The sequence below is a fragment of the Triticum dicoccoides genome, chromosome 7B, assembly GCF_002162155.2.
Source record: "Triticum dicoccoides isolate Atlit2015 ecotype Zavitan chromosome 7B, WEW_v2.0, whole genome shotgun sequence".
Lineage (NCBI taxonomy): Eukaryota > Viridiplantae > Streptophyta > Magnoliopsida > Poales > Poaceae > Triticum > Triticum dicoccoides.
The window spans coordinates 482,528,924-482,538,561 of record NC_041393.1 but is presented as its reverse complement, the minus strand read 5'-3'; positions in this window follow the sequence as shown (position 1 = coordinate 482,538,561).

The following is a 9,638-nucleotide window of genomic DNA, read 5'->3' as shown; positions in this document are numbered from 1 at the left end:
ACGGCTGAGACCAGCCCGAGAGCTGGGACCCGAGGACGTAGAGTTTCGACATCTAACCAAGCTTGCGCGTTAAAGGGGGGGTGCCTGAGCATTGCGACTCAGGGCTCCTACCGGCTCTCCGGCCCTCACCCTCTGGTCTGCCCACGGCATCGCGCCCCGGCACACCAGCGACGGCTGAGACCAGCCTGAGAGCCGGGACCCGAGGAAGTAGAGCATCGGCATCTAGCCAAATTTGCAGGAACACACTCCAAGATAAGGCCCAGAGCCAGGCGCAACCCGCCTTGGGGTAGGACCCCGTGAGTCCCGAGCTAGATCACGGGTGAACCAGCGCACCTCACTAGGCCTTTTGCGCCTCGCCGCCTCTCCAAGGCAACTAACGGCTGACCGTCGTTTGTCGCGACGAACTCTTGTTTCTTCTGTGATGAGCCTGTAGGGTTCCCCCAGGAGCATCGTCATGCGAGGCCCCCACAGTGTCTTCTTCACCCTCGTCCACACAAACCGCTTGCACGTTAAAGGGGGGGTGCCTGAGCATCATGACTCAGGGCTCCTACTGGTTCTCCAGCCCTCACCCTCTGGCCATGTCCACGACATCGCGACCTGGCATGCCAGCGACGGCTGAGACTCGCTTGGGGGCCGGGACCTGAGGACGTAGAGCATAAAGGAGAGCGAGGGCGAGAGGGGAGAAGCACGCGGTGACCTCGCCAAACAACCCTCCAACGGCCAAGACACGGACTTAGCGCCGCACCAAGAAGCGTTCCTGACCCTCGAGATAAGTCACCCTCCGGGAACACTAGCTATCGCAGCACCGTCCCCACACCTAATACCATTCCGTCTTAGCAACATCGCTCTCCTTTCTCACCGAATGATGGCTGCTTGAGCGCCAAGGGGGACCTCTTGAGCATCGCGACTCAGGGGATCCTACCGGGCCCCGGGCCGCTCACCTCCTGGCCTTGACCACGGCATCGCGACCTGGCATACCAGCAACGGCTGAAGCCGCCTTGGGATTGGGACCTGTCGGCGCAGAGCACCAAGCCCTCACGAGGTCTGACAGGAAGGAACTAAGCTAAGACGGAATAACCACTTCGCACTGCTTCATAATGAGCATCATATTGACAAAAGGAGCTACAGACACCTTACAAGCCCCCCACGGCGTGTGTTCTTGGCTCCTCGCAGGGACAAAAGACGCATATCCTAAGGAGTCCTAACTACAGGAACCGCAGCGGCAGACGCCATCATCAACAGTGGGCCGTCAGGCACCAGCGCCAACCTCATCCAGATCAGAGACGGTGGCGGCCTAATGAGCCTGTCCTGCTCCGAGAACGGCGCAGGCTTGGGGGCTCATAGCTATCGTTGCTCGTCTCCGGAGTCGCGAAGGGCTCGGCGGAGCCACTGGATCCTTCGGGGCGTTCGCTGCCACCGGAGGAGCTGCTGGAAGGGAGAGTGGCAGGTCTAGTCCTCGCCGCCCCGGAGCTCTGGCCGCCGCCTCTGGGGCAGCACTCCAGCCGGCGCCCTTCTTCGTCGAAGACCTTGAAGAGCATCGCAGAAGCGCCATCGCACTCCAGGTGGATCACGAGGGCGCCCCTCGTCCCACAAACCCAGGCGATCTCGCCCCAGCCATGGGTCATGAAGACCTTACCTGGAGCGACTACCTCGACATCCGCATTGGTCACGGGGGCCTGGCAGTCGGCGTGCTGCAGCCGGAGCCTGAAAGGCCCCGTCGACGGGATCTCAAAGGCAAAGGAAGGAGGGAGGCGAATCCAAGATCAAGGAGGCATGGCGGCGTGGAGCACAAACTCTCGGGAGGAGCCCTCGGTGTGGATTCTAGGAGGAACAACGCGCACTGCTGTGACCCGCCGGCGCCGACGGCGGCGTCGTCCATGGCGCTCGGCGTCATCTCCTGCAGGGCCGTCGAGGTGGGCGTACAAGGGCAACGGAAACCCCGGCTGCGGTCGCTCGCACCAAGGCCTCGACACCTCCTGCCGCACACCCTCATCTCGGCGGCAGAGGACCAACCGCTTCTTCGGCGGGAGAGGGTCAGGACCCTCTCGGGGGGCCTTTCCCTTCTCCTCTATGGAGAACCGGCAGATCGGAGCCATTTCGGCAAGGCGGGGCAATGGCGAAGATGGAGAGGAGGAGGAATAGCAGAGGAAGATGAACTGGAATGGCTCACGCCGTTCCATACTTATAGCCGGAAGAGGCCAACCGTCGGCTTCCACGATCGCAGGTAATCATGACCCATTTTTGCATGCAGGGACTTGTCAGTTCGTGCAGTTGCCGAGGCGTCGTGGGGGAGCGGGGCCGCCCACATCCAATCAACCGCCATGCGGTGCCCAAGGCTGCAGGCTGTTAGGGCCCGTGACGCTTCGCACTTGCCCTTTCGCCTCTCTGCTCGGCCAAGTCCGGGCGCGCCTTGGGCCCGGGGGCTACTGTCGGTGTTCTGGGAACGGGGGTCCCCAGACTTGCCTGCCTGCGGCCTGCGGCGTGGCTCAAAGGGGCCCCAGCACGGCCCATCTTCATCAGCACAAGCTCAACACCCTCACGAGGAGCCAAGCCTCGCAGGGCGGATGACAAGGAGCTTCCTCGGGCACGGCCTCGTCAGGCTGACTCATGAGGAGGCGGAGAATTCAAGGCGGGGTACCTCGCGAGGTGCCCATGACGCAAGCCATGACGACCAAGGGCGCCTGCCGGGCGCCAGCCCGCGCAGTGTCCTTCTTTCCTCTTTGGTGCAAGGGGGGCAAGCGCAGGCGAGAGTATCAAGCAAAGGCGTCCATTTCGGTGCATCAAGACCAAGACCAGTCCAACGGCGGGATGGAGGTCACCATGGAGCCCAAGACGGCATCACCAACAGAGCCTTTGACAGGCGATGACCAACTTTGGTCAGGATAAGTGTACTAGATGTTCCCCTTCAAATTGGCCAATTGTTGGCGCCCTTCCCGCTCAATATTTGGGAAGAGGCCCAGGGCCTTCGCCTATAAATAGGACTAGCCACCCACAGGGTAGGGGGATCGACCAATCCATCCGTCCGGCAAAGACACAGATCCTTCCGGCAAAAGAGAGAGACCACAAGAACAGACCCTCATGAGGTTGTTCTTCCTTGTATTGTTCATCATCAGCCCACGAGGCAATCCACCACACCACACACTGGAGTAGGGTATTACACCATAATGGTGGCCTGAACCAGTATAAATCCTGTGTCCCTTGTGTTGTTCTTCTCGTAGTTTAGATCCTAGCGATTTGGCGAGGAACAGGTAGGTAGAAGGCGAAACCTCCGCGCGCACCCTAGTGTTCGAACCTCAAGGGTCTGCCGGAACCCTAAATCCGACAAATACTCCCCCTGCTAGCTGGGACCCACCATGGTGGGAGGCTGACTTGTGGGCCTACTAAGTTGACTGGGATGGGGGCCTTTGTCAACTTTAGTCAATATGAACGATTCTAGCTCCAGTGACCGTACGATGGCCATCCAACGGCCGTAGTGCTTCTTCAACCTCTGGTGTTCTCGCTCCAGCCGCCCAAAGCAGCGCCGGTCGTGCTGCATGCTCCTGCCTCCCGTGGCCGGCTGTGTTGTCGCGGAGGCCTCACCGCCCCCTACTATTCCCACCACTAGCCAGGCCCTGCGGCGATGGCAGCCTCACACCACAGCCGAACCAATGAACCCTCATACTCCTCTCCGCGCAGGCTTCCACTGCCACGTCTTCCCAGGCTCCCTGTCGTCCCCTTCCTAGGCCTCGCCATCGTCCACCGCCGTGGTGCTCTCAGCGCGGCGTGGTCAATGTGGTCAACGACCGACTTCCATCGGAAGAGTACTGTACGTGGAGAGGCTGACAGCTCGGTCCACGGCAGCTGCAAGGAAGTGCCTCCTTATTACGCAGAAAATAATTATTCCTCCACCTGACAGCAGGGACCCACCGGACGGGTCACCAGTATTTCGCGAAAAAATGTTTCCCCCTGATTGCTGGGACCCACAGGACGGACCACCGTATTTCGCGAAAAAACGTTCCCCCCCGCTGTCAGCTCGGACCCACCGGAAGTGCCTCCTTATTACGCACAAAAAAATAAATACCCCCTGATAGCTGGGACCAACCTTGGTGGGAGGCTGACTTGTGGGCCTACTAAGTTGACTGGGACGGAGGCCTTTGTCAACTTTAGTCAATATATGAACGATTCTAGCTCCAGTGACCGTGCGATGTCCATCCAACAGCTGTAGTGCTTCTTCAATCTCTGGTCTTCTTGCTCCAGCCGCCCAAAGCAGGGCCGGTCGTGCCGCTTGCTCCTGCCACCCGTGGCCGGCTGTGATGCCGAGGAGGCCTCACCGCCCCCTACTACACCCACCGCTGGCCAGGCCATCCCTCTACGCACCCACGCCCCCTGTTATTCTGCGGCGACGGTAGCCTCACACCGCAGCCAAACGAGTGAACCCTCATACTCCTCTACGCGTGGGCATCCACTGCCGCTTCTTCCCCGGCTCCGCGTCATCCCCTTCCTAGGCCTCGCCGTTGTCCACCGCCCTGGTGATCTCGGCGCGGCGTGGTCAATGTGGTTAAGGAATGGCTTCCATCGGACATGGCCTGTACGTGGAGAGGCTGATAGCTGGGTCCACGACCGCAGCAAGGAACTGCCTCCTTATTACATGCAAAATAATTATTCCTCCACCTGACAGCGGGGACCCACCGGATGGGCCATCGTATTTAGCGAAAAAAACGTTTCGCCCTGTCTGCTAGGACCCACCAATTACATCTTCGCGTGCAAGGAAGTGCATCCGGAAAAAAACCGATTCGCCCCCCCTGACTGCTGGGACCCACCAGCTACATCGTCGCACGCAAGGACACTACTAGAAAAAGGGCTATAGATGGGATTGACACAAATGGCGCACCAGACAGGCGGTGCGCCATTAGTATATACTAATGGCGCACCACCTTCTGCTACGCCATTAGTGTTGAAACTACTAATGGCGCACCTGGCCCAAGGTGCGCCATTAGTATCAAAAAAAATTGAACTAGTGCGCCTGTCCAAACATACTAATGGCGCATCCAGACGAAGTGCGCCATTACTAGTTGTAACTACTAATGGCGCACCTGTCAGAAAGTGCGCCACTAATGTTGTTTTTTTATTATATTTTTTATTCCTTTTTTTGCAAAACTACTAATGGCGCACTTCTCCATCGTGCGCCATTACTAGTTTAAACTAGTAATGGCGCACTCTGGAGCAGTGTGCCATTAGTATGTTCTTTTTTTTGCAAAACTACTAATGGCGCACCACCAGAAGGTGCGCCATTAGTAACCTGGATTACTAATGGCGCATTTGTGGTTGGTGCGCCATTAGTAAGTGGGCAGCAACAAGATATTTTGGACAGCCTCTCCTACCCACACTCACTTTCCCCCCACTTCATTCTCTCCACCGCCTCCTCCTTGTCTCGGGTGCCTCCTCTTTTTTCACCTCATTTCCACCATAGATTCATTCAAATTAAGTGGTTAAATTACCTTGTTTTGATAGGTAAGTAAGGGGGGAAGCTATATTTATGTTGTTCTCCCTACAACAATGTGCACATGCACTTTTTATGGCCTAGCTAGATCTATGTATGTTCGTGGTGTTGCATATGTTTGTGGTGTTGCATATGTGTTTGTGTTTGGAGGTGTACAGGTATTTGAAATGCGATAGTTGCCAATATTTTGCCGGAATGTTGATTCATTTCCGTTTCGGCGAGAATTTTGGCATTAAGCAATCTTTTTGGTCCTATTTTTAGGGAAAGTCATGCCAAAATTTTTCTTGGTTCTAAAATATCGTTTTGCTCTACCCCGCAGGCGACCATGGTCCGCACGATGACCGAAGGCATCGTGAATAGGTTTTTGAGGTCCGCGAAGGCCGAGATGCTTCAAAAGAACGAGACGGAGATAAGATGTTCATGTCGAAGATGCAACCTGAAGAGCCTTATTGCGGACCCGGATTCCGGGCAGGTGCGGGACCACCTGCTCTTGCGTGGTTTCATGGATGGCTATCGGAGCCAAGGTGATGAAGATGACTACGAAGTCGTCCATGGGGGCTGGGCAAGAAATGAGGAAGGACAGCAAGACAACCACCGCGGCTCGGGCGGGCGAGAAGACGAAGAATCCCCAGGAGATGATCACGACGGTGATGCTGTACACAGTCATCATGTAGAAGATGCAGGACATGATGATGAGGAAGATGCCGAAGCAGAGGACGGGCATGATCATGAAGATGATGATGCCGGCGGAGCAGACGACGCTGGACCATCGATGGGCTGGGTGCATGACCCTCATATTCAAGAGCTGCTTCTCAAGCAGACGGATAACGCAAGAGCTGCCGCCCGAGAGAAAGCCAAGATGGATCAACTTGAGTTAGACGCGATTACTCCATTGTATGAAGGATGCAGGCCCGAGGATACCCGCCTAAAAGTAACGCTCATGGCTCTGGAGATGAAGGTAAAACACAAAATGACCGATGCATGCTTCGATGAGAACATGTCATTCTGGCACGAACGTCTTCCCAAGGGGAACAAGTGCCTGACCAGTTTGGAGGAGGCGAAGAAAATCGTGTGTCCTCTCAATTTACCGCACGTGAAATACCATGTGTGCATGAACAATTGCATCATTTATCAGGACGAGCACGCGGAGTCTACCATATGTCCGATGTGTGGCGTCACTCGATACAAGAAGAGGAAGAAAGCTCCTCGAAAAGCGGTGTGGTATTTTCTGATCACTCCTCGTCTACAGCGGTATTTCGCGGACCCTAAGGTAACAAAGCTCCTGCGTTGGCACGCGGATAGGGAGGAGAAGAAGCGAGAAGATGACGCAAATGATCCGGAGATAGATAAAAAAGACAAGATGCTGAGTCACCCTAAGGATGCGAGCCAGTGGCAAGCGTTGAACTTCGAATACCCAGAATTTGGGAACGATCCAAGGAACATTGTGCTGGGCGCGAGCACCAATGGAGTCAATCCGTTTGGCAGCCAGAGAAGCACACATAGCACCTGGCCTGTGTTTGTGTGGATGTACAACCTTCCCCCCTGGTTGTGCATGAAGAGGAAGTACATTCACATGAGTATGCTAATTGAAGGGCCGAAACAACCAGGGAACGACATCAATCTGTATCTGGGGCTGCTGAAAGAGGAGCTTGACACACTGTGGAAAATGCCAGCCAATACGTGGGACGCCACAGAGAAAGAATATTTCCCTATGAGAGCCGCACTGCTCACGACGGTGCACGACTATCTCGGTTACGGATATCTCGTGGGGCAGGTAGTCCACGGATTTTTTGGATGCGTAAGGTGCATGGATGACACAACGTATCGCCAGCTAGATAGAGATCCCGGGTCTTTGTAAACCGTGTTCATGGGACATCGAACGTGGCTTCGCGACGATGACCCGTGGAGGAAACGCAAGGATCTGTTCGATGGTGAAACCGAACCCCGAAAACGCCCGTGTACGAGGAGCGGCGAGGAAATAGACAAGCTATTGAAAAATTGGAAAGACTGCCCACTGCCGGGAAAGAAGCAAAAGGTGCCAGAGCCGGGAAAGAAGCGAAAGGCGCCAGAGCCGCTGCTGAAGGTATGGAAAACGAGGTCTGTTTTCTAGGACTTGCCGTACTGGAAGATCCACCATGTGCCTCACAGCCTTGATGTCATGCATATCACGAAGAACGTGTGCGAGAGTCTGCTTGGTACCCTGCTCAACATGCCAGAGAGGACAAAAGATGGGCTGAAAGCAAGGGCAGACTTGAAATCAATGGGCATTAGGCAGGAGCTTCACACTAATGATGATGATGATGATGATGATGATGATGAGGCGAAGCAGCACACAGAAAGTCGTCGCAAAGGCAAAAAGGCCAAGAAGACCGGAAATGACTACCCTCCCGCATGCTTCACTCTAAGTCAGGAGGAGATCGAGCAGTTTTTCACCTGCCTCCTAGGAGTAAAACTTCCTTACGGTTACGCGGGGAAGATAAGCAGATACCTAGACCCAGCGAAGCAGAAGTTCAGCGGGATGAAGTCTCACGACTATCACGTGCTGATGACGCAGATACTTCTAGTTGCAATCCGTGGGATCATGGACGCGCACGTCCGTGAAACGCTATTTGGCCTATGCAACTTTTTCGACGTCATCTCTCAGAAGTCGATTGGCGTGAGGCAACTCAGAAGGCTACAGGAAGAGATCGTGGTGATACTATGCGAGCTTGAGATGTACTTCCCGCCCGCATTCTTCGATGTTATGGTGCATCTGCTGGTCCATATCGTGGAGGATATCATCCAACTCGGGCCGACGTTCCTGCAGAGCATGATGCCGTTCGAAAGGATGAATGGTGTCATCAAAGGATACGTTCGGAACATGTCACGTCCAGAGGGACGTATATCCAGGGGCTTTCTGACCGAAGAGTGCATCTCCTACTGCACGAATTATCTAGGCATCGAGAACCCCATTGGTCTGCCCGTCAAGAGGCACCTCGGCAGGCTCGCTGGATGGGGTCACCGTGAGGGTCGCCGCGAAATGCATGTCGACTTCGAGGGTTGACTCGCCGACTTTGAAAGAGCAAACCTAGTCGCGCTACAACACATAGACGTGGTCGATCCTTGGGTGGTAGAGCACAAAACCTTTATTGAGAAGACGTACAATGACCGAGGCCAACAGAGGACGGACGGAGATATACTCAAAGAGCACAACTCATGTTTCACGTGTTGGTTCAAGCAGAAGCTTCTGTCGTACCCTTTACATGACGATTCTTCCGCGGAAGAACAACTCATATTCGCCTTGTCACAGGGCGCCGAGCACAACCTGATGACCTATGAGGCGTACGATATCAACGGCTACACATTCTACACCGAGGACAAGGACATGAAGAGCGATGGTTATCAGAACTCCGGGGTAACGATGGAATCCTACACCGGTAAGGACAAGGACAGATACTACGGAAGGATCGAGGAGATCTGGGAGCTGAGCTACGCTGGAGAGAAGGTGCTGATGTTCCGTGTCAGATGGGCCAAGAGCGTCCTAAAAGAAGACCGATATTTCATCACCATGGTTATACCCGAAGCCAAATCCAAGACCGCGGGCGCAAACGTCACCGCGAAAAATGAGCCATGGGTACTGGCTTCCCAAGTGGACCAATGCTTCTTCATTACCGACCCGCCAAAGCCCAGTCGTGTTGTCGTGAGGAGAGGCAAAAGGAAGATCATCGGAATGGATGGAGTAGCCAATGAGCAAGACTTCGACAAGTACTGCGATCCGAGGATCGAACATAACGACGATGATGAAGTAGCAGCATACACCACAAGAAGAAGCAGGACCACCCTACCTAAAGGACGTCCGTTCCACAGAAGAACTCCATTTGCGAAAAAGAAGGGCAAGAAGAATGTGAACAGATAGCTAGCTAAGATCTATTGTATTTAAATCGTAGCCTTCATTTCTCGATTGTATTTCATGGGCACTTTTTGAACTATCATGAATATTTTTAAATTTCATGGACACTCGATCTCAATCCCCCTCCATCTCGATCGCTATCCCACCTCGCCAGATCTGGTCCCACTCGCCGCCGAGCACCCCCCGGTGCACCGGCCGCCGCCGCCGACCCCCGCACCCTCGATTCCCCTACTCAACCGCCGCCGCTGACCCCCCGCACACCCCTCCCCT